At 38.0% G+C, this 26,680-nt stretch overlaps 1 protein-coding gene across 1 annotated transcript in view; it reads right to left on the bottom strand.

Annotated features, from left to right (window-relative positions):
• The window catches only part of LOC101115786 (cullin-1-like), a 43,225-nt gene extending 22,471 nt beyond the window's left edge, over positions 1-20,754 (bottom strand). The window contains exon 1 of the mRNA XM_042249159.2: positions 20,652-20,754. The gene's annotated coding sequence lies outside the window, so the exon portion shown is untranslated. The remainder of the gene's footprint in view (positions 1-20,651) is intronic.
• Positions 20,755-26,680: the final 5,926 nt, after the last annotated feature.

The following is a 26,680-nucleotide window of genomic DNA, read 5'->3' as shown; positions in this document are numbered from 1 at the left end:
GAAATATACCCTACTAAGAATCAACAATTTTTTATAATAGCCAGGACATGGAAACAACCTAGATGTCCATCAGCAGATGAATGGATAAGAAAGCTTTGGTACATATACACAATGGAGTATTACTCAGCAGTTAAAAAGAATTCATTTGAATCAGTTCTGTTGAGATGGATGAAACTGGAGCCGATTATACAGAGTGAAGTAAGCCAGAAAAACACCAATACAGTATACTAACACATATATATGGAATTTAGGAAGATGGCAATGACGACCCTGTATGCAAGACAGGGAAAGAGACACAGATGTGTATAACGGACTTTTGGACTCAGAGGAGAGGAGAGGTGGAATGATTTGGAGAATGACATTCTAACATGTATACTATCATGTGAATTGAATCGCCAGTCTATGTCTGACGCAGGATGCAGCATGCTTGGGGCTAGTGCATGGGGATGACCCAGAAAGATGTTATGGGAGGGAGGTGGGAGGGGTTCATGTTTGGGAATGCATGTAAGAATTAAAGATTTTAAAATTTAAAAAATTAAAAAAAAAAAATAAAATAAAATAAAATAAAACAATTTCCCTCCAAAAAAAAAAAAAAAAAGAATCAACAATTTGTATTTGGAATATATAAAGAACTCTCAAAACTCAGTAATAAGAAAAAAAATAGTTCAATAGAAATAGTCATAATATTTGAAAAGATACTTCATTAAAGAAGCACATGAAAATATGCTCAACATTATCAGCCATTGAGAAAATGTGACTAAAACCAAAAGAGATTATCACTAGGCTATCTACTAGCGTGTTTAAAATGTAAAAGATCAAGTGTTAGGGAGAGTGTGGAGGAAGTGGAACTCTTGTGAACTGCTAGTGGGAATGTTAAACAGTACAACCACTTCGCAAAACTGTCAGCTTCTTAAAATTACTAACATATACCTATTATATAATCTAGTCATTGCATTCCTAGGCATTTAACCTTAGAGAAATGAAAGCTTCTATCTATACAAATGCTTGTATAAGAATGTTTATAGCAGCTTTATTTTTAATAGTCATAAACTGGAAAAACCCAAGAAGCCTTCAAAGGTAAGTACATAAACACATCATAGTATAATACATCTACAAACTGATTACTACTCAGCTCTATTGATACCTGCAACAATCCAAGTAACAATCCAAATGATTATTTCAAGTGAAAAACATGATAGTATATGTTATATGATTCTGTTTATATAATATTCTGGAAAAATGCAAATGAAGGTACAGAAAGGAAACTGCAGACAAGGGTGAGGGATGTAAGGAACGGCAGGGGTAAAAGATTACAGCGGGACGCTCGTCAGTGGAACATAGGTAAGACTTCTGAGGGTCACATACGTTCATTCACTTGGTTGTGTTGATGGTTTCATGGATGAATATACAAGTTAAAACTCATCGAATTGTACAAGTATCCAAGTTATTTTATGTGAGCTATATCAACTATACCTTATGAAGTTTTAAAGAATGTATGTTTCTTAATTCAAAAGGCATATTTTTGTGAGTAAAAATATCTAGACAATCAATCATAGATCTGGAAGAGATTAAAGACTCTCATGTTTGGACTTTGTCCTCAGATTGATTTGTATCAAGGCTCTCTCAGAGGGGTCTCCTCCTCCTCCTCTTTCTCCCTTTTTCTCCTTTTCTTCCTCCTCCTCCTGCCCTTCTTCTCTTCCTATTTCTCCTATCTTTCTCTTTTCCTCTTCTTCTCTCCTTTCCCATCTTCTCTTTCTTAATCTAAAACATTTCCAACTTAACCTCTTATATATCCTTAGTGACATTTCCTTCCCTCCTCTTTCCTTCTTTTTCTCTTTCACTTTTTTTCTCAGCATCAGCTTTGCCTGGGGACATGCTTGTATTTCTTGGATTTCTGTAGCCACATGAACTGTGTTGCATATGGTGTGATTGCATGTCAGATCTGAATCAAAATACTAAAAATACTCACTGTTGGATTTCAGCTTATTTATCACATCTTGAAAGAGCTCTTTTCTCACCTAACACATATGGTTTCCCAGTTCTCTGTTCCACTAAACCCTTTGCTCCATCTACTGTAATACTTTTTATTCTTTATTATAATTATTTGTTAAATATCCATTTCTCCTTTTGATCTGTAAGATCATTGATGGAATAAATTATGTTACTCTATTTCCTGCCTGCTATAAAATAGACACTAGCATTTTATTTGACTGAACTGAAAGAACACCTGTTAGATTAGAACCCTCTTATCTAGACATCATCTAATGTAAAATATAAGCAGAAACCCAGAGAAAAATCTTCCTATTTCAATATTTACCTACTATGTGGTAATCATGTAGCAAAACCATGTGTTCTTTCATTTTCTTATTAAATATTGATTACAAGGTACTATTACATTTTGCCTTGAGAAATCCCAAGACTGAATAAACCTTTTACCTTTTCTTAAGTTATTTAGAATAAAGACAAAGGACTAAAATTTACAAATGATAAGGTAAATAATAATGCAAAGACTGCAGAGGGAAATGTGAGGTATTCTTTGAAAATTGAGTATCAGGAAAGTTGAGTTTTGGTTACTAGTTTTAAAGACTCAAAAAGGCTTAAACACAGAAGAGTTTATGGCCTAGGGTGAAAGAAGTTTAGAAGTTGTGACACATGTGGTTGGGATTATGGTTCCAGTTAATGTTTCATGAAGTCATTAAAGCCCATGATTTCTGTCCTTTTTTCTTCTCTACACACATAATTTCTATCCTTAAATTTTCTTTCTGGTATCATGTGACTGCTGGAGCTCCAGCCATCACATTAAATTCTAAAAAGCACTAGGATATAAGCTTAATGTGAGCACTAAGTTTTCAATGCCTAGAACAAAATGAAGAAAGGAAGGATGGAAGAAGAAAATGCAGGAGAGCAAAAGGGATACATTTATCCATTGGATCTAATTTCTGCATATATCTGTTCTTTAAGGAGCTGCCATAGACACCCCATGGCACTCTTCTGCTAACAACTGACAGGACGAAATTTAGTCTCATGGCCACATCAGGCTACAGAAGTGACTGGGAGATGTAACAATTATATCAGGTGAGAAAGGGCTCGGACAAAATGTACAGGAGTTAAAGGGGAAAATGGATATTAGGAAGCTATCAACATGTAGGTAGAAATAACACATGAAAGAAAGGTTTGTTTCAGGTTTTGAAGGGCCCTGAATGCTAACCTAAGCAGTTGGAACATAGCTACTAAAAATCTAGTGCAATGTGTTTTTGGGAAGTAATGAAGTGAAGAAAATAATCTTTTAGGAATATTAATCTTGCCTTGTTCTCATATAAGAAACTTGGAAATTGTCACTCCATGCTACCAATAAGTAAAAAGTTTAGTAGAGTGAAAAATCAGTTCTTCTAGGAACCATAAAAGAAGGGAAAACACGTGGAAAATTTCTGTCCCCAAGATTGGAGAGGCAGACAAGTGAATACAAGAAGTCCCAGCTTCGCAGGGCAGAGATTCAGGGGCAGAAACTACTACATCAACCAGAGCCAGAGAAGGAAAACCTGCACTGGCATTGAAGAGTTGCTGGAGGGTCAGTGTCGACAAATCTGAGATCTATTAACTCCAGGGAGAGGCATATGCGAGGCTGCTACAGTACTGTGAGATTTATCTCCTGGAGCTTGACTACGTTACCACAGTAGGTATCTGAGAACAATCCCCTTCTGCTTCCTGAAGGGGGAAGTGAAAAGTAATCATTTTGAAATATATCAGAGCACTCTGTTCTTCTAAACAAGGCCTGCCTTCAGGAGAAACCATGTAACCATAGCCTAATCTGCTAGGGTATTCAGAGCCAGATAATAGGGACCTGGAGAAGAAAATTACCCAATTCTAGCCTTTTTGTCCTACTCCTAAAGGACAGATGGAGGAGAAAAAACTGAAAAACACTTGTTAAGTTCCACTGTAGAGGCATGTTTTCACCGAAAAGACTGAAGTTTAATCAGAAAACTATAAAATGCTTCCCCTTTCCTCATACCTCAGTATCACATTACAAAAGGCCTATTTACCTCCTAAATGGCTTTTGTCCAGTACACTAGGCCCGCCCATCAAAAATTAAAAATTAAAAGGCACACCAAAGGTGGAAGAGACAAAATGAGCATCAGGACCAGACATGACAGAGATGTTGGAATTATCAGATTGGGAATTTAAAACAACTATGATTAATATGCTAAAGACTCTAATGAATAGCATAGCAGTATGCAAGACGATAAGGCAGAAAAAGAGTGGAAGACACATAGGGACAAAAAACAGGAGCATCAGATGGAAAACGGGAACAAATATGGTAGCTATAATTCAACTAGAGCAATGATTACTTAGAATGTCAGTTTCTAAATGTATCATTTAAAAGCCAGTTTATCAGAGTGGTTCAATTTAGTTCAGTCGCTCAGTTGTGTCTGACTCTTTGCGATCCCATGAACCATAGCATGCTAGGCCTCCCTGTCCATCACCAACTGCCAGAGTCTATCCAAACCCATGTCCACTGAGTTGGTGATGCCATCCAACCATCTTATCCTCTGTCATCCCCTTCTCCTCCTGCCCTCAATCTTTCCCAGCATCAGGGTCTTTTCAAATCAGAGTGGACTAACTCTAATACCTGTTGTCTACAAGTAACTCACTTTAGATATAAAGAAATTATGGATTAAAGATAAATAGATGGAGAGAAATATACCACACTATCCCTAAAGAACATAAAGCAGAATTAGTTACATTAATTTCAGACAGAACTTCAAAAGTTATCAGGGACAAAGAAGTAGACAAAGGGCTCAGTTCTCCAATAAGATGTAAGAGATAAGCAATTATATCCAGGTAGTAGGATACAAGGTTAATACACAAACAGCAGTTGCTTTCCTATATTCTAATAATAAACAAATATAATTTGAAATTAAAAATACAATGTCATTTACATTAGCACCTCAAAATTGAAATAATTAGATATCTAACAAAATAGATATGAGAATCTATATGAGAAGATATGTATAAGGAAATCTATATAAGATGAGAAAAACTGAAAAACTTGAGATCAGCAAAGAACTAAATAATTGGATAATTATTGGATAAATAAAAAATAATTGGAGAATATTCATGGATATAAGACTCATATTTTCAAGATATCAGCTTTCCCCAAACTGATCTATAGATCAAGTTGCAAATCCAATAAAAATTTCAGTGATTTATTTTATGAATATTGAAAAGCTGATTCTAGGATTTATGTAGAGAGGCAAAGACCCAGAATAGCCAGTTCAATATTAAAGGAGAAAAACCAAGTTGGAAAACTGATATTATCCACCTTTAAAACTTTCTATAAAGCTATTTCTATTCAAGAAGCATGGATTGATGAAAGAACGGAGATTAAGAGAACAGAGTAAAGAGCTCAGATGTTGTTGTCGTTTAGCTGTTAAGTTGTGTCCAACTCTTCTGTGACCCCATGGACTGTAGCCTGCCAGGCTCCTCTGTCCATGCGATTTCCCAGGCAAGAAATGCTGGTGTGGGGTGCCTTTTTTTTCCAGGGGATCTTCCCAACTTGGGGATAGAACCCACATCTCTTGTGTCTCCTGCATTGGCAGGCAGATTCTTTACCACTGTGCACTACCTGGGAAGCCCAGAAAACTTGGAAGTAAAGACACCAAAGTGTCTTTAAGTAGGTGAATGGATGAATAAGCTGTGTTATACCCAGATAATGAAATATTATTCAGTGCTAAAAAGAAATGAGCTATCAAGCTATTAAATTAAAAGACATTTAAGCATGACTAAGTGAAGGAGGCCTATCTGAAAAGGCTACATATTGTGTGATTCCATATGGAATGGATTCCATATGCAATGTATGGATTCCATATGGAATTCCATACAATTTCATATGACATTCTGTAAGAGGTGAAACTGTGCAGATAATAAAGATTCGTGGTTGACACAAAGGAAGGGAGGGATGAATAGAAGAACAGAGGATTTTGGGACAATGAAAACACTCTGTAAAATATGCATAACGATGGATGTATGTCATTAGACAGTTGCTCAGACTCAGAATGTACAGCACCAAGAGTGAGCCCAAACGGACTTGGATGATAGTGATATGTGAATGCAGGTTCAGCCTTGATCGCAAATATACCATTTTTTAATGTGATGTTGATAACAGAGGAGGTTGTGTATGTGTGGGGCAAGGAGTATATGTGAAATCTCTATATCACCTTCTCAATTTTGTTGTAAACCTAAAACTGCTCTAAAAAACAGTCTTTTTAAAAAATATATTAATCTTATATTAGTATGCAGTACACAATTTGTAAGACTAAGAATCAGGGAGATAAATGTGGAAAGCAGTGAAAGTCTAAACACGAGACAGATCACACTCAGAAAGAGATAATAATGGAACAAAAGTTACAATTATATTAAATAAACTGAAGAACCAACTAACTTTATGACCCAGTTTGGAGTCATGGAAGTCATAGGGAGGAGACTGTAGAATGGTATAATTTAAGTTGATTTTTCAGTTTTGGATGAACCAGTCAGTTATATTCACTAAAAGGGCCTTCAAACAAATCAACCAAATTTTGCTTTAATTAACCAATAATTTGAGCAAATTGACCATGAATTTTGTTAAATTGGACACAGGTACTTGAGAAGGTATCTGTTTTTACTTTTACCAGAGTGTGGTAAAAGTAACTTGAATTTCTCAATTTTATCAAAAATAATTTTCCCCAAAATTATCCCAAGAATTTTGGATTTTCAAAATCAGAATAATATGTAAGTGAAAAAATTTAGAATGCAAAAATGTGGAAATCCATAGTTATTTGATAAATAATTTAATGTAATAGTTACATGGCCAAAGTAATATAATTTTTTATATGTCAGTTACACTTGATAAAACTTGAACAAAATCTGAATCCTGACGGTTTCTTTTAACTCAAGTATTCTTTTGTAGAGTACCTATACATGGCAATAATTGTACATCAATGAAGAATTATGTTTCTTTTATAGTTGCTGTTCTCTAGTTATGTAGGTACAAATATTTTTGTGTTAGAATTCTTCTATTATTTTTTTTTTAAGTAATGACAATAGGTCAGTTACTTTGATTATTAGTTAGTTGAGCCTAATGTTTGTCAGAGCATTTTTGCTGTTTATTTTCTTTGGTAAAGACACAGAATAGGAAGTAGTAAACATTCTCCCTTTCGCTTTGAGTAGAGTTTCACTGCATTACATAGTGTCTTCAAAGGCAAAGCTAGACTGTAAGCTCAATTCAGTTTCAAACTCTTTGAAAACTCATGTCACTCTGTTCTTTTCTATGTCTGGCAATTGACCCAGCAGTAGCCAGATAAAAGGGCTTGACATCTGAGTAATTTAGATCACATCTGTAAAACTCAGATGTGCACTCTGCATGCATCATAAGCTTTTCCTAAAGTAGAAAATGAAATACACAGAGATAATTAATGCTGCTGAAAATTTCAATGCGCTCCAAGACAGATTTTATTTTGACTAGTGCATATTATAGTACATTTGTGGAACAAAAGACAGGCTTAGTTTTTAGAGCTTGTCTTCACATTCTATGTGCCTTGAATATTTTCCAACCTAGTGCAGTCAAATGTAATTGAGTGTTTCTCCTTCCTCTGTTTACTTCACTCTTCCAGATTAACAACACAGAAAACCATCAGGACTAGTCTAATTTCCTTATCCAACATTTGACCATTGATTTTAGCTACTTAACCTTTCCTTAACAGTGGCATATAAGGAAAAGAGAACACCACAACAGCGCAGAATCTTTTTATTTTTTTAAATTCAGGACGGAGGTAAAACTTAGCTTGATCATACCCAGCGTTGGTGAGGTATGCTCAGACAGTCCTGGTAGACATGTAAATTGTTTCAGCCTTTCAGATCTTATTTAATAATCTTATCAAATTTTTAAGTGCATATAAAACTTAGCCCAGAAAATCCACTGCTAGCAATTTGCACAAGTATTCAACGGTACCAGGTGGTTTACTGCAGTATTGATGGTGCTAACCAAACAATGAAACCAAACTAAATGTTCACTTGTAGAGGAATGGTTAGTAGTGGTAGTCGCTCAGTCGTGTCCGACGCGCTGTGATCTCACAGACTGTAGCCCGCCAGGCTCCTCTGTCCATGGGATTCTCCAGGCAAGAGTACTGGAGTGGACTGCCATTCCCTTCTCCAGAGGATCTTCCTGACCCAGGGATCAAACCCGGGCCTCCTGCATTGCAGGCAGATTCTTTACCATTTGAGCTACAGGGAAGACCAATTCATGAGGTAGTTGTCTGTGTGCTACTAAGGACAGGTGACTATGATGGATAAGCCCACATACATATATATTGATGGGGCTCCAAAATATGACACTTTGACATATTAAATACCTTAAGTTGAAGGACTTTGACAAAATGGCAGAAGTAGGAAAGTCATTGTGACCTCCAGTCCATCATACTTCTTCCCTGAGTCAGGCAAAGAAACAGTCATGTGTGAGGAACTCTACCTATACCCAGAGGGAAGCAGCATCCTTATCTCTGAAGACAAAGGGATGCTGAGAAGAATCCTAACCAACAGGTCTTGTTGTTTCCCCATTTACTGCAATAGCCTCACGTTTTGTAAGTTATCAGATTCCTCCACTGCCTTGCACTTCACCAAACCTGGCATAAAATGCTCAGGTATAACTATTCCTTTGGGACTTCATTTCCTCATGCAGGCTCTCATGTCACATAAAATAAATAAATTAGTATACTTTTCTGCTGTCAATCTGTTTGTGTCAGTTTAATTTTCAGACCCAGCCAGATATCCTAAGACTGTTGAACAGTGTATCTTCCTCTACAATACACATACGTATATGCTTGTCAACTCACTGATATTTTCTTAAGGGTACCCATGGAACAGTCAACACTGGCTATTCTTAGAGACCAAGGAGTTATGGAGATGAAGCCTTTTACTTTTCTCATTATTAATCAATTATTTTTGTTTACCCTGAGCATGGATTACTTTTAAAATCACAATAAATATTCATCAAAAGAGTACTAAAAAGACATAACATAATTCATTCTTTGGAAAAGTTCAAAAGCAAGTGTATTTCAGGTTTCAAGATTTTATGTTTTCTTAGCTTAAAATTTCATAAGTAAAATTGCTATCATTTAATATATACAGAAGCAAAATATTGACCATAACCATTTATATAAACTTCTAGAAAACAATAACAATATTGTCTATTTCAATATTAGGGTATCCTAATATTCATATGCTTTTAAGAAAGCAAATGAAATGATTCATCTATTACATTTAAATATCCATGGTGATAAGTTTCCCAGAGACATCTGAACAGCTCAGTAATAATCTCATTAGCAACAGAACCTACGAGCTTTGCAGTGATGTCTCTATTGGGCACCTTAGGAGGACCTCAGCTTCCACTCACTTCAGGCAATACCTATTTTCCCTCTTTCTCCAAAGCAAGAACTTAGTTGGTTATATCTGACAGAGATTGTGGAGCAAAATGATAGGAGAATGATGGAGGAAGGGGATAAACAACCATGAAAACCGTTTCAGAAAGTTCCTTCAATAAATCAGGAGAAGGAAGGAAGGTGGGAAGGCTTTCTCTTGAAAGGGGTGCTTAACAGACAAAGAGCTCAAATACTAGCAAGTCAGCCAAGGGAAAACTCAAGAGAAACAGTTATAAAAACTTTGGCAATCAGTTTAAAACATATTTGAAGACTTTTAAATTTATCTATTTTATTAGGACAGGGGACACATTGTAGCAGGATATGTTGAACTGATTTACATGGTAAATAGAGTCAAGTGCTTAGGTGATAGGTATCACAAGAGATTAACATCTAACTGAAGCTTTATTCTTGAGGTAATACAGAATTCCTCAGAAATTCTGAGCAGAAATTTGGATATTTTACTGTTATTACTGAGCTGTTGAGATGTCTCTGGGTATTAAGCACAATGGGTACTTAAATGAAATAGATGAATCATTTCATTTACTATCTTATTAGTTATGATACTTGGGATTGTCAAATGACAAAGTTAACACATTTAGTAATGAGTTTGATGTCTTTTATTCAGTGGAAAACAGCCCATGGATAGAGGACTACAGAGCCTCACAAACAGTGGAGTGCTTTTATCTGGGGATTTTGAGCAAGAGAAAATTCTACAGAAGAATCCCTCAGAAGAGGCAGACTGGAGACAGGGCATGATTGGTCAAGAGTTCAGGCATTTCCCTTTAAGACTACTACTACTACTACTACTAAGTCACTTCAGTCGTGTCGGACTCTGTGCGACCCCATAGACGGCAGCCCACCAGGCTCCCCCATCCCTGGGATTCTCAAGACAAGAACGCTGGAGTGGGTTGCCATTTCCTTCTCCAATGTATGAAAGTGAGAAGTCAAAGTGAAGTCGCTCAGTCGTGTCCGACTCAGCGACCCCATGGACTGCAGCCTTCCAGGCTCTTCCATCCATGGGATTTTCCAGGCAAGAGTGCTGGAGTGGGGTGCCATTGCCTTCTCCACCCTTTGAGACTAGCAGGTCCTATTTTCTCGGGTAAGGTGAGCTACCTTAGCTGAGTTGGAGGATGGTGAAAGATGTCCATTAGGATTCTTTGACAGCTGTTTCCTGTCAGTGCAGACTGATTTAGTTTCAGATTTCTGACAATGGGCTAAACATGAGGTCATTGGAGTGGCCTCCATTTTTTAAGCCCAATATATGAATTAATATTAGAATAATATGAATTTTTACCTTTCTTACTGGTAGTAAGACAAAATAATTTACAGAAATAATTTCTTACACATAACAGATGTTCATTAAACACATAGTCAACGTCACTCAGTCGTGTCCAGCTCTTGCGACCCCATGGACTGCAGTCTGCAGGGTTCCTCTATCCATAGGATTCTCCAGGCAAGGATACTGGAGTGGGTTGCCATTTCCTTTTCCACATTAAACACATGTTGGCTATTAAATTAATAAGCCTATATAAATATATTCAGTTCTAAAATTAATATCTGATCCATGACTTTCTGCTTACGGCAACAACTATCAAAGATTTCAGTTGAGACAATGCTCAAACCACTATTAACAAGGCATTTAATTTAAAAAGAAGGGGCAGGGGACAACTTGTAGCAGGATATGTTGAACTGATTTATGTGGTAAATAGAAAGTGCTTAGATTACAGGTATCACAAGTGAGATTAACATCTAACTGAAGCTTTATTCCTGAGGTAATATTGAATTTTGAGCAGAAATTTGGAAGTTTTACTAATTATGTGTAACTAAATCATATGAGCAACTGTGTTCAATTTTTCTTTAAAATGATGTAATTTTAGTTTAAATGGTGAAATTAGTTTTCAGTCACAAGTCAGTCTTGAATGAGTTTGGGTTTTAGAAGCTTTTTCTAGGGCTTAATGTTGTTTTTCCTAGGGCTCATACATGAGGAACCAAGCAGATTGCCCTCAGGAGAAAATGAGAATATTTTTTTTCTTTTTTGTGCATATCAACTACTATGCTTTTGTGAAACAAAAAAAGTGGTTCCCTGAAAGATTAGCATAAGAGCCCATGAGTTTGTGCCATCAGTTTGTACAAACAAAACTAGAAAACAAAGACAAATACAGATTTTTTTTTTTTTACCTTACTCATATCTATGTGAAGTGGAATAGCAATGGTCTTTTCACTGTGGCAAGTGAGAAGCTTCCTTCCTTCTTTCTTTCCATCCTTCTGTCCCTCCGTCTTTCCCTGATCTCTCGAAGGAGCTTTCTGAAATAGTTTTCATAACTGTATCTCCCCTTTTCTCAGTCGTTCCCCTATCATTTTACTCTATCATCTCTACCAGATAAAACCAATTAAGTTCTTGCCTTGGAGAAAAAGGGAAACTAGATATTACCTGAAGTAAACGGAAGCTGGGATCCTCCTAAGGTGCCCAACAGATACATCACTCTCAAACTTGTAGGTGCTGCCACCGCCAAGGAGTTTACTACTGAGCTGTCGAGATATCTCTGGGATACTTATCATAATGAGTGTGTGCCTCAGTGCACTCTAAGCTGCTTCAGTCATGTCCCGATCCTATGGACTATAGCCCGCCAGGCTCCTCTGTCCATGGGATTCTGCAGGCAAGAATACTGGAGTGGGTTGCCATGCCCTTCTCCAGGGGATCTTCCTGACCCAGGGATTGAAACCAGGTCTCCTGCATTGCAGGCAGATTCTTTACTATTTGGGCAATCAGGGAAGCCCAATATTGAAATAGTAGATAATGTTATTGTTTTGTAGAAATTTATGTATATGGTCTTTGCTAATATAAAATTTATACTGTAGATATATTTTGTTTATTCATCATTATTTGGGCATTTTGAAGGACAAAGTAGGATAATTTCAGCAGAAATAAGTATATCACTTTCCCAGCTTAATTAAGACACGACTGATAATAATTGTATTTACTGAAGGTATATAATGTGATGTTTTGATAAATGTATGTAATGTGAAATGATTACCACAATCAAGATATCAGCATACTCCTCACAGCATATAGTCACCATTTTGTGTGTGGGTGGTGAGAACACTGGGATCTTCTTTGTTACCAAATATCAAGTATATAGTACATTATTATTAACCATAGTCCCCATCCTATAAATTATGCCTTCAGAACTTATTTATTCTGAGATTGAAAATCTGTACCCTTTAATCAACATCTCATTTCCCCTATACTTCACTATTCCCTCTTCCCCTGGTAACAATCATTCTATTCTCTATTAATATGAATTCAAATTTTTTATATTCCACATATAAGTGGGATCATGCCATATTATCTTTCTGTATAGGGCTAGAATATATCTTACTTGCTTCTTATTATAATGCTGATTACAGTATCTATTAATTTATCTTTGAAATAAATTTGACTTTAGAAAATTAATGTTGGTTCAGAATCATTTGATCTTTATAAAGACAAATACTTGGTGTTCGAGACATGATTTTTCTAGTGCATCATGCAACCCAAACTGGAGAGAAACCCAGCTATTATCCATGAACAGGTAGGGCATTCCATACTTGCAATCATGACCACAAAGAACATGAAAATCCCATAGTCTTGCCAATTTTCTTAATTTGACAATGAGACATGTACACTATAGTGATATTCAAGTACCACAGGGAAAATATAGCAAATAAGTACCTTTGGTTGGCACACATTAACAACCAAAATAAAATGCCATGATTTCATAAATATATTCCTTAAACATTAAAAAATAGATAACAGGCCTCAATTGTGTCACTTGTGCTAAGCTCACCTCACCAAACCCAGGCTTAATATATAATGTAACAGCAGTGTCAGCCTCTCCCAGGAGTGAAATCTTAACCAGTCAGTCTGACATTTCCTGATCAACACTAGTGAAGTAATCTGCCTGATAGACCCTGCTGTTCTCCCAAAAGAAAGTGACCTTGCCTGAAACAATCTACTCTTTGTTAGCAATTTCCTTGTCGCACCTGCCTCTGCCTATGAAAGTCCATCATTTTGTAGAGCTCTCTGGAGTTCTTTTCATTTCCTAGGTGGGATGCTGCTCTATTCATGAATCATTGAGTAAAGCCAGTTAGATCTTTACAATTTACTCGGTTATTTTGCTTTTTAACAATAGAAACCAAACAGTGAAGTAAGCCAGGCTTCATAAGAGTTTACAGCTTAGTAAAGGAAGTGTGATATCTGTCAGGTGACTGTGTTAAGGTCTGACCATGAAGCATCAAGCTTTTTCAAGATGCTTTCATGCTCGGCATTATTAGAAACGTCCCTACAGAATATAAATGTGATCGTGGTCAAAGGACATGGTGGTTGTGCAAAAGTTCAATCAAATGTTGAGACACAATTGAAAGGATAAGACGAATGAAAGAATTCCCCAAATGAAAGCTATAGTAGGCTAGTAAAATACATGCCTATACTCTGCAGCTCTGCTTGCTTTTCATAGTAATACAGACACACTCGGTGCATTTATTAGGTCAGGGAAGTGTATGTGTTCTTGATAATGATATTATTATTTAGAGACAACTGAGAAGTAACAGCACTGTTTTGAGACCAGACCTACCCAACTCCAGAAACGTTTCGAACACCAATCAACATTCAAAACAGAACTAAACATGATAAGCATAATTTTATGAGTCAGTTTGATCACAGAGAGCAATGGACCATCAGAGGAAGCACAGTAGACACAGCAGCTTACTATAGTGGTTTTGCTTTCCCTGCAAATAAATATAACTTAATTTCTTTGAAAATGTCTACCTTTTAGCAAATATTTCCTGAATCTCTACCATATGTCAAGTAGTTAAGTTTCTTGGTAGAGAATCTAGTAAGCATGAAATAAGATGACAATATAATATTGTAAATTTTGAAGGTTTGGGTGATCTTTTCCCAGCCACAGACTATTTAAAATTTCCCTGGATAACTTGGAAGCCACTTTATCTCCCCCTTCAAAATCATAGAGATTGTGAACATCCGTCAACTCAGACTTCTGATAATTCCTCTTATTCCTGGGGAGCATAATGTCTGCTTTATGCCCTTGCCATCTCTACCAGAAATCCCAGAGAGGAAGTCAGGTTTTAAGATATAGAATGAAGGAATTTCCTGGTGGTCCGGTGGCTAAGATAACATACAGGTCACTACCAAGGGCGTAGCCTTGAATAAGTGCTCAGTCAATGATAGATGCTACTACCAACTACTACCATTATACTTTATTCTGAAGTCTCAGCATAAAGGTATAAAAAGTATAATGGCAGTAGTTTGTAACAGCATCCATCATTCATCGACTACTTCAGTTCAGTTCAGCCGCTCAGTCCTATCCGACTCTGCAACCCCATGAATCACAGCACGCCAGACCTCCCTGTCCATCACCAACTCCCGGAGTTCACTCAGACTCATGTCCATCGAGTCGGTGATGCCATCCAGCCATCTCATCCTCTGTCATCCCCTTCTCCTCCTGCCCCCAATCCCTCCCAGCATCAGAGTCTTTTCCAATGAGTCAACTCTTCGCATGAGGTGGCCAAGGTACTGGAGTTTCAGCTTTAGCATCATTCCTTCCTAAGAAATCCCAGGGACGATCTCCTTCAGAATGGACTGGTTGGATCTCCTTACAGTCCAAGGGACTCTCAAGAGCCTTCTCCAACACCACAGTTCAAAAGCATCAATTCTTCAGTGCTCAGCCTTCTTCACAGTCCAACTCTCACATCCATACATGACCACAGGAAAAACCATAGCTTTGGCTAGACTTACTCAAGGCCAAACCCTATAGTAGTAGCATGTACATTATCTTATTAATCTTCAAAACAGCTGTGTAGAATAGGTATTATTAGCCCTACTTTTCAGATTAAGTGTGCTAAAATTGCTACCCAAAGTACTCATAAAGCCAAGATGCATTCAGACACAATGTGTGAGAGCTACTTTCCTATCTCTAGAAAACACTAGAGGATATAGTAAATTTTCGGAAGTTGCTGATGGAAGTCTTGGAAAAACTGTGCCTAGTTGTGAGACATGGAAAAAGGGAGTGGTGTACCATTAAGTCAATCTCAGCTATTCATATATGGTGAGTCACTAGTCATTAAAGATGGTTGTCAGACAAATCATCTCCCAGCTGGGGCAATTATACCTGATCTGCTCATCTTGCTTTTCCCCTTCTACTTCTTCCCAAACACTTGCTAAGCAATAAATTCATTTCCAGCTCCAAATTTATTATTGAAACTTGATATAATTTTGATTTTGACCCTTACATTTCCACAAATCATAGCTCACATTCTCCAGGGGAATTCAAGTGAACAGTTGACTGAAGCTGACCCCAGGATTCTTGCACTCTCACATCTCCTAGCCTGACAAATGACCCTCTATAGAAGGAAAGTGGGTCATTTCTCTATTTGATGAAAGTGGGACTAGGGGAAAATGTAGGAAATTTGTAGTATGCATGGAATGCAAATCTATTCTAAAAAAACATGTTAAAAATATGTTTTAAGCATAATTCTCATGCTGAATTCTTTGATGAGAAATAAAAAATGTTCATCTTAAGTTATTCAAAAATTGTTTTTGCTTACTAACAGAACCTCCAGCTCCAAGTCATGAAGCAGAACAAATTAGATATACAAAAGATACCAATCCAGTTTGAAGAAAACAAGTGATTCTTTTCAGGCTCTGTATTCACTAGGCACTACAATGTTCCTTTTCTATTATCAATCATGTTTTACAGAAATGTGAAAACAGGATTCCTAAAAGATGTAAATACAGCACTTATATCAAACCATCTCTCTTAAATACCTATTTGAACTCTCTTTTTAATTTCCCTTTCTCATCTCAAGGAACATTCACTAGCAAATTATGTATCACCCGTTTTTGCCAGAGAGTTTTATGCATGCTTAGATTAGTCACTTAGTCATAGCTTTTACAAAATTCTAGTGAGGAAAGTCTACTTATGTCTTTGTTATTGTCTGGTGATAATATCATCTTCAGAAGTATATCATCTTCAAATTCACCCTCTGAATTTTTGGAGCCCTCAGAAAGCACACACTGGTTGTGATAAGATCTGTGTCTCAAGACAGGCTAATATGGAAATTGTGGGTACTATACTGGAAACTTCATAAGATTTTTTCCAAAAGTCATGATAAAGTGCTGTTCTTTACTGTCAGTAGAGGATGATGGAAAGAACACTAGACTAAGAGTTCAAGAGATGAGTTTAAGATGAGTTTAAGAGCCCTGGACTAAGAGTCCAAAGAGATGAGCTATGCCTGCAGTATCAACATGGATACATTATTTCACAGCTTTGGGATTTGGCTTGCTTAAATTATCTGGGGGGTTGGAATTGTCATTTTCATCTCTGAAAATTTAAACAAATATGATAGAAGATGGTCCTTTTATCAATTTGTCTTTTGTTTTAACTTTTAACCCCTTATTTATCAATTTATCATTTTCCTAAACATTTTGAAGAGCCCTCGTAACACTCCTACTCACCACACCTTCTACTCAAGGTCATTTTTTTTTAGCTATCTAAACTTTTATTTCTCAGCAATTTTGTTCAACATGTTCTGGCTTTGGGATCTTTGCTGTGTAATACATGGTAAAATTTGGATTGTAGAGATGGGACATTCCAGTGGGCATTTTAAACCTTCCATGACCTGACCTTCTCTTTTAACACTCAGCTACTCTCATTTATATCTAAGGCTGCTGTGAGTTTGAAGAGAGAGAAATAGGACACCTAACTATTCTTTCTTCATGCTGGTTCAGCTGTAATAAACATAATTACACTTTGGATAATTTGGTGTCTAAGGGCACATATTTCAGGTTTTCCCATTGCTTGTTCTCAGCCTTAAAGGAAGGGATGACCATAGTACACACTCACTGAACAAAGCTGGCCCACCTTGGACGTGTATGAAGTTAGAGACCAGATGGTTTAACTCAGTCTCATGGGCAAGGCTCCTTCACAGACTGTCTCAGGAGGTTGATCAGAGCATGTGCGTGTTTCATTCTACATATGAGTAAGCTCACAAACCTATACCAGAATATCTGCTAGTATCTGGATCACACTGTATAAAATGTCCAATGATAATTGTATAACAATTTGTTGCTATTGTTTTGCATTTTTTGAGGTTTCCCTCAAGTTTATTCACTACTCTTTACTCAGAAACAAATGGATGTACAATCTTGGTATGGTAATTTTCCCAGAGTGGAAAATCCCCCACAGAATATGACCAACTATAAATAATAACTGTTTCCTATGATGCTATTCATATTCATAGGTTAGTGTATAACCTCATTTATATTTGTACTTTTCATAGCAATTTTAAATTCTCCATCCCATAAGATGTACACGACTGTGTCCTTCCACCTCCCAAAGGAAAAGAGTAGAGACTATCACTCCATGTTATAGTCAGAATGGGCTTCGTCTAGATGTCGAGTGCTATGGTAGGGAGGGAGAGGGCTTTTTGTGCTCCAGCAGTTTATTGACTCTCAGATGATGAGTCAACCATCTCAGACTGTTGGAGGGGAAGGGCCACCTACAGGAGAAAATCACTACCTAGTCATCCTCAGAGGGGCTTCACATGTGGTACGCTCCCTCCATGAGAGCCTCTGGTCTCTCCTTCTTGCTGGAAAGAGTCCTTTTGTCTCACAAGGACACAGGGAGAAAAGGACTGTCTGCATATTCCAGAAACTTCTGTAACCAATGTCAAATAGAAGAAATGAAAAGGAATCTTGAAAAGTCTTTAGAGAAGATCAAAATGCACTGGCTCTTTTGACTCAGAGAAACAAGCAGAAGTTTCTGTTTCCATGGAGCCTGCCTAAATGTTCCTCTCATAGAGAGGAGGAAGCAGCAGCCTTATGGGCTCCTAAAGGTGGCCAAACTCCAGCTTTAAGGAAAAGCTGACCTCGAGGGCCCCTTTTGGATGGCAGTTGAGATGTATTTTGCTTTGGGAAACTTTTCCAGGTCCCTGGGCTGGGCAGCTCTGACCTCCTAAAGTCACACGTTACACTTTGCCAAGGCATGTGTAGGTCTTTGGGGATCCCAAGGAGACTCACAAGTTTTATCCATCCCGACACTCTCAAAAGTCTAGGTCTAGCAGAGCTCCATTCATATGGAGAGGAGCTTGTGAGGTTCCTTTTCGTTTTGCAAGCCAGCAAACCAGGTGAGGTTAGGACAACCACAGAACAAAGAGAAGCCTCATGAGACTTAAACTCATGACCTCATTTCCATTAGCACTAATTCAGCCAAGTGCACAGTCAACACTGTGTTCCCAAACAGAATTAACTCATGACTGTTTTTATAGCAGATTCTTTGTTTTTGAAGAGTAACCTGTGGAAATACTATATGAGTGAGTGAAAGTCGCTCAGTCGTGTCCGATTCTTCGCGACTCCATGGATAGTCCGTGGAATATACCAGGCCATAATACTGCAGTGGGTAGCCTTTCCCTTCTTCAGGGGATCTTCCCAACCCAGGGATCAAACCCAGGTCTGCCGCACTGCAGGTGAATTTTTTGCCAGCTGAGCCACAAGGGAAGTCCAAGAATACTGGAGTGGGTAGCCTATCCCTTCTCCAGGGAAAATACTATATAGAGAGATGGTTTCTTGATTGGTCATGGAAGTAAAGATTCTTTTGTTATGCTTCTCTGGATTAAGAAAAAGAGAGAGCAATGTTATAAAATAAGATGGCCCCAGTGATGTGTTTAGGTCACCCCATGACAGGCAAATGAATAGGCAGTGGAGTAGGGTAAGTATAGACTATGTGTAATTTACGGTTAGTTATTCCAAGCTATGGAAGTATTTTGTTTCCATTTTGGAAGAGAAAATAAAGTTCTTATTTCTTTGGACTTCCAGAGAAATATCCTATTTAGAACACAGCTTGAGCAGCTATGGAAGTAGGAAAGACTTATAATTTGTGTTGCCTGCTTGCTAGTCTTATTTTCTTCCTTTAATTTTTCTTCCTTGCCTGCTTGTAAAGGGTGTGAATGTGAGGCCCCAAATTTCCTGTCACTGCTAGAGCAAAGTGTTTGGATAGTGTGTAAGGTGTTAGGAACTCAATATATTTAAAAGAATAGCTCATTCATCCTCTTGGGAATAGTTATGACAGAAAATTAATCAAATAGACTTAAAGGACCATGCTTTGCACACAGGCAAGGGACAGCATTCCTGGTATTTGTCAAATTATGTCATGTGAAAATACAGTATTTTAACAGTAAAAATCATGATATACACACACACACATATATAATTTCACTACTATAACAAAGTATACATAAGCAAACAGGAAGACAAAGAGAAAAATGTCTTGCATGATGGAGCTGTAAAAGTTTTTCTTTTAAACTTCTTAAAAAAGATATAGATGTATAATTATTTATTTTTTGTACACACACACACACACACACATACATGATATCTGATAGAGCCTAAAACACCAAAGATCAAGGTATCCTGGCAGTAAGGGGAGGGGAAATCTAGACTTTTGGCGGCATTATGTTTTTTTCTCACTCATCTAACCTGCATTACAGCAATAGCTCTTTGTCCCTTCTTGTGGCCCAGAATATGGTAACCTTTGTTTCTAAGGGTTCCTGAACTGGGATGCCTGATATAGTCCACCTAGCAGAAATACTGCTTGCATAACACTTTTGACATCTGTACTCTTCTGTAATTTAATTAATCTCTTCTACTCACCAACACACAAATCCACAGAAAACCTGAGTGGAAATTGGGTGGTGGTCTGGTTGGTAGTGGCGTGTTATTCTACTAATCTAACACAATCCTGAAAGGCCAAATCAGTAATTCAACAGCAGACTCAAAAATAAATAAATAAATAAGTGTGATTTATAGGCATTCTCATCTCACACCATTTCCTGTCAAAGAGAGTAATAGCTACTGGGTACAATAAGAACCAAAATATTTTGATTCAAAGAATGATGAAAATGGCTGGAAAACCTATTCACATTCAAGTAAATCTGTGGATTGGAATAATCCTAATCTAACCATATCCTCTTATGCGTAAGATCCAGAATAACAGCAAATGTTTTCAATGTGTTAACCATAGGCCAATTTAGTAATTCAGTCTTTCATATGTGGTGACTCATATAAACCTCATAACACCACAAAGTAGCCAGCACTATGATATTGATATTAAATATAATAAAACAGAAACAGGAAGGTTAACTTACTTGGCTAAGATCACACAACCGGGCGGTGGCTAGAACTCAGACCTGGGCTGTGCTTGTAAAATCAGTCACTTTTTTTTCCTGAAGATGAATGGATTCCTTTTTCTGAAAAAGAACAGAATCTGTCATTTGTCTCATGTCTATGAAAAAGAAATTTTTGGTGATTTAAACGTAATAGCTGACATTTATCAAGTGCTCCCTCTGTGTCAGGGAACTTTTAAGCTCTTTGCTGAAATATCTCACTATTGGCTGCAATAATCCTTTGAGGTATTATTAGCTCTGTTTTAAAGACAAGGAAACTGAGGATCAGAAAACGAATAACTTGTCTAAATTACAAAAAGTGAGAGAAACACAGGATTCAGGTAGTTAGATTCCAGGGTTCATATCCTTTACCATTACTTTCCATATTCGGTGAGTTAGTCAACCACCCATATTTACTGAACACTCAGCTCAGAGTGCTTGCAATGCAGGAGATCCAGGTTCCCATTCCTGGGTTGGGAAGACCCCCTGGAGAGGGGATGGCTATCCATTTCACAATTCTTGCCTGGAGAATTCCACGGACAAAGGAGCTAGATGGGCGACAGTCCATAGGGTCGCAGAGTTGGACACAACTGAGCAACTAACACGTGAAGTTTAGAGTTAAACTGAAGGATATCTCCCCCTTGAGATGTTATTACTGTCCCCTTGGGATGTAGAGTTTGTCTGATACCATGAAGCATGAAGTCCAGGGAGCACCATTAATTAGGACCATCTAAAGCCCATGGAGATTGACTATCAGATGATAAGTTCTTTCCCATGTATTCTGACTAGCTGCAGATGTGAATCCTGCACTCTCTGCCAAAGCATTCTTGGACTATTATTAATGTTTGAGTATGCCAAGACATGCCAACCTTATATGAGTAACTATCCCTGTCTTGTAAATTGGTAGAGTTGTTACTATTTCTCTCAGTGATTACATTCTGGGCAGGAAGATGACATCACATTAACTAGGAAAATTTACCTGTGAACTTTGTTCAACATGGTATTCTTGATGTATTCTTTGTAGAAAGGGGAGAAGCTAACAACAGGAATGAATAAATTAAACACCTACATTTCAGAAAGAGAGTAGACTGATAGCTGATTGTCAGGGACTTTACCACCAATAATCTGGATGACCTTACATTTCCTGTAATATTTAAAATCCAGAATTATGTATAATGGTGGGGTTGGGTTCAATGATCTATAGAAGAGACTATTTCTAATATTTAAGTTCTTTATAAATAAGAGGTATATTGTAAAGAAAGATTGGGAGGATTGAGAAGGATGGTGGTGATAGTTTGTGGATATGGACATACAATGAAAAGGCAATTTATAAAGTAAATGAAGTCATTAGAAAATTATATTAGTAGTCTAGGGATGCCAAGCTGCTGAGTCTGACACTGCAGTTTATGTTTGATCATGCCCTAGCTGATCACAGTTGGCATGTCAATTCATCCTTAGCAGTTTTTATCTATCAGGTGTCTGGACAGGGTAGGTGAAGACAGTTTATGGGATCAAATTAAGATTGTTGTAATCAGTGTTACAGCCAAGAGTTGAGAGACTACGGGTCAAGTTGAAAAGGCAAGGCTAGCAGCTAAGGCAGAAGATATGGACTAAGACTTCAAGTTCAAATGGGTTAGTAAATATCAGATCCTGTGTAAGTATTTGGTCGCTGTGTCAGGCTTCATTCCTTCTAGGCCCTACAGTCTGCGGACACCAAGTCAGTGAGCAAGTCTGATCAAAAGCACCCACTGCTGAGAAATAGAAAAAGCATCTGATTAAAAACAAAGCAAAACAAAAACCTAAGTTCAAATCCTGGCTCCAACATCACTGTCACAATAAAAGGTTAATTTCTCCGAAAAGCAGTTTTTTTTCCAACAGCAAAATGGGGGTAACCTTCCTCCAAGAGAGTTTAAGTATTACATTAGATCTGTAAATGAAATTGCCCCCAAACTAAAATATACCACACACAATGAAAATCGGCTATGAATGCTACATTTCAACTGACAACTCAGACAAGAACTCTTTCAGGAGATGGAGTCTCTTCCCTTTCTGATTTACATGATGCCTAGACACTTGAAAGTTAGCTAGAATCTTCAAAGTCCTATTAAAAATCCCTGTTATAGCAAAAGGTCATTCATAAACACTCAGACAGTTGAAAGAGCTTAGGATAAGAGTATGCTAAGGACTCAGTGTGGAATTAATAGGAAGATTTCAGCTGTGCAAAAAGATCTCAATACATACTGAAGTTCTATACGACCAGATGCGAGCAGACTGTGTCCTCTGAAGATTAGAGCAATTACTTTCCACCATAGTAATCAGTGTGGAGACTCGGGGAGGCGGGGGTGGTGGCTCTCAAACAGCAGCAGCTGGCCACAGAGACAGAGAGGGGCAAAGGCCAAGAGCACTGGACCTGGAAACAAATGACCTACCGAGTGCTAGTGATGACTGTGCTGCTCATCTAATGTGACCTTGCAGACAAGTTTAGTGCCTTTACTACGCTTGTGAAGTGAGGGCTGGGACCAGGCGACCTCTAATGTTTCTACCGGTTGTAAGACTATGATTCTGCAAATTGACTGTGCCTAGTATTTGTCCATCAGGTTCCACTGTTCAAAGCATGTTCGTAACTGTTAATCATTGATCCTATTTGGGACAGGCATGGCATATATTTTTATCTTTATTTTTTTATGGATAGAGAGGTAGACACTTGGAGGTTGCGGTACCCATCAAGTTTCATTTTGGGGCCTGAGTCAGGATCTAGATTCAGAAACACTTAGTTGATCTTTTTAAATTATGTCAGAGTTGGATATGTTTCCCTTTAAGGATTCTTGGCAATTATAAATTATTTTGAACTATCATGTGATATGGTGGCTGCTATGGAAACTGCATTAATACATGAAGCATGCAAAGCTTGTCACCACATCAGATGTTGCTGCCCTTTGGCTATGCTAACTTACTCATCTGGCTTAAAAAAAATTTTTTTTTCCTTCTTATTTTTTTCCAAATGCATGCACATTATGCTTATAACCCAAGAAATCTCATTTTGAAGTGACTCATTCTTATGAAATGTATTCAATGACTTGGAACAAAAGATTCTGGTAGAAACACAACCTGGAAAAAATATTCTATTTAAAAATATATACGTAGTATTCACTTTGTATTTCTGTGGCTCAACTAAAATGTTGAAGCTATGGAAGAAAAATTAATGAGCTGGCATAATGTTTATATTAAAATTGAAAAGGAAAGCCATGCATTAGTTTAACTATGATTGTTTTTCAATTTAAATAATATATAAAGATATTTAGTATGTCTGTGTTCTGACCAGGCTATGCATTTTTAAACTTGACATACATTTGTGAAATACTGGCGTTTATAGGCATCAATGAATCTTAAAAGAGTAGTCATTGCTTTTATATCTGTACAGACTTAAATATAAATATATATTACATATAGGCATATAATATTTATAATATCTATAAATAGTTACCACCTGCTATAGACTATTTGTGTTCCTCAGAATTCATATATTAAAATCTAACCCCCAATGTAATGATATATGAAGATGGGGCCTTTGGGAGTTAGTGAGGTCATGAAGATGGAACCTTCATAAATGGGATTAGTGTTCTGTTAAGAAGAGACCCCAGAGAGATCCCTTTCCCCTTTTAGCATGTGTGGACAAAGAGAAAAGACTATAGTGTGTGAACCAGGAAGGAGGACCTCTCCAGATGCATAATCTGCTGGCGCCTTGATCTTGAACGGCCCAGCCTCCCAAACTATGAGAAATAAATTTCGATTATTTATAAGCCACTCAGTCTACAGTAGTGTTAGAAGCAGCCTGGAAAGACTAAGACACCACCTACACGTGCTCCAAAGCTTGATATTCGTGTTTCGAATGCCAGAGCACTCTGTCTTAAGCGTGATTTAATTGTTTTGAAATTGCCCCTGTTCTACCCCTCAAACTAGTGGAGAAGTGGATCCATAAATTATATGGACCAATAGTATTTACTTTTTCCTGCATTCACTGCTTTCAGGCAAACCCTTGTATTCTCATTTCTTGGGCCTCTTACTTGCTACCTTCTGATGCCAACTTTGGTTGAGGTGGTAAACAGTCAGTCAGTACTATGTATTTCTTGGTGCCAATTTATAGGCTATTCTAGGAAATTGTCAAGCTTTTATCTGCGGCCAAGTTATAGTGGAGGTAATGAAGATAATGGCGACCTCCTTCAAAAGATCCCATGCGTGCACTGCTACACTCAGTGCCCCCAGCCCTGCAGCAGGCCCCCACTGACTCACACCTCTGCTGGGGACTCCTGGACACTCCTGGGCAAGTTTGGGTCAGTCTCTTGTGGGGTCACTGCTTCTTTCTCCTGGGTCCTGGTGCACATAAGGTTCTGTTTGTGCCCTCCAAGAGTCTATTTCCCAGTCCCGCTAAGTTCTGGCAGCTCTATGGTGGGATTAATGGCGATGTCCTCTAAGAGAGCTTATGCCATACCCAAGTCTGCTGCACCCAGAGCCCCTTGTCCCTGTGGCAGTCCACTGCTGACCTGTACCTCCACAGGAGATGCTCAAACACAGTTCCGTCTCAGTCTCTGTGGGGTCCCTGGGTCCTGGTGCGCACAAGGTCAGTTAGAGCCCTCTGAGCATCTCTAGAATGGGGTTTGATTCTAAATTCAAATTCGCCTGTCCTACCTTCTTGCTGGGGCTTCTCCTTTGCCATTGGGCAAGGGGTATCTCCTTAAAGCCCTACAGGTATATAGCAGGGAGGAAACCCAGCCCCACCCTTCAACTGAAAACTGGATTAAGGATTTACTGAGAACGGTCCCACCCATCAGAAAAAGACCCAGTTTCTCCCTCAGTCAGTCTCTCCCATCAGGAAGCTTCCATAACCCTTTTATCCTTCTCCTTCAGTCTCCTTTCAGACAGACTGAAAACCACAAACACAGAAAACTAAACAATCTGATCACATGGACCACAGCCTTGTCTAACTCAATGAAACCGTGAGCCATGCTCGGTAGGGCCAAGATGGACTGGTCACAGTGGAGAGTTCTGACAAAATGTGGTCCACGGGAGAAGGGAATGGCAAACCACTTCAGTATTCTTGAGAACCCCATGAACAGTATGCAAAGGCAAAAAGATAGGAGACTGAAAGAGAAACTCCCCAGGTCAGTAGGTATGCTACTGGAGATCAGTGGAGAAATAACTCCAGACAGAAGGAGAGACAGAGCCAAAGCAAAAACAACACCCAGTTGTGGCTGTGACACGTGGTGGAAGCAAAGGCTGATGCTGTAAAGAGCAATATTGCATAGGAACCTGAATGTTAGGTCCATGAATCAAGGTAAATTGGAAGTGGTCAAACAGAAGGCAAGAGTGAACGTTGACATTATAGGAATCAGCAAACTAAAATAGACTGGAATGGGTGAATTTAATTCAGGTGAAAACTATATCTACTACTGTGGGCAAGAATCCCTTAGAAGAAATGGAGTCGCCCTTATAGTCAAAAAAAGAGTCTGAAATGCAGTACCTGGATGCAATCTCAAAAACAGACTGATCTCTGTTTCCAAGGCAAACCATTCAATATTACAGTAATCCAAGTCTATGCCCTGGCCAGTAAGGCTGAAGCAGCTGAGGTTGAACGGTTCTATGAAGGCCTACAAGACCTTCTGGAAGTAACACCAAAAAAAGATGTTCATTATAGAGACTGGAATGCAAAAGTAGGAAGTCAAGAAACACCTGGAGTAATAGGCAAATTGGGCCTTGGCATACAGAATGAAGCAGGGCAAAGGCTAATAGAGTTTTGCCAAGAGAATGCGCTGGTCATAGCAAACACCCTCTTCCAACAATACAAGAGAAGACTCTACACATGGACATCACCAGATGGTCAACACCGAAATCATATTGATTATATTCTTTGCAGCAAAAGATGGAGAAGCTCTATACAGTCAGCAAAAACAAGACTGTAGCTCAGATCATGAACTCCTTATTGCCAAATTCAGATTAAATTGAAGAAAGACCAT

Source organism: Ovis aries, chromosome 4, assembly GCF_016772045.2.
Source record: "Ovis aries strain OAR_USU_Benz2616 breed Rambouillet chromosome 4, ARS-UI_Ramb_v3.0, whole genome shotgun sequence".
Taxonomy (NCBI): domain Eukaryota; kingdom Metazoa; phylum Chordata; class Mammalia; order Artiodactyla; family Bovidae; genus Ovis; species Ovis aries.
Note: the sequence above shows the minus strand (reverse complement) of the source record. Positions and strands in the feature narration are given on the sequence as shown.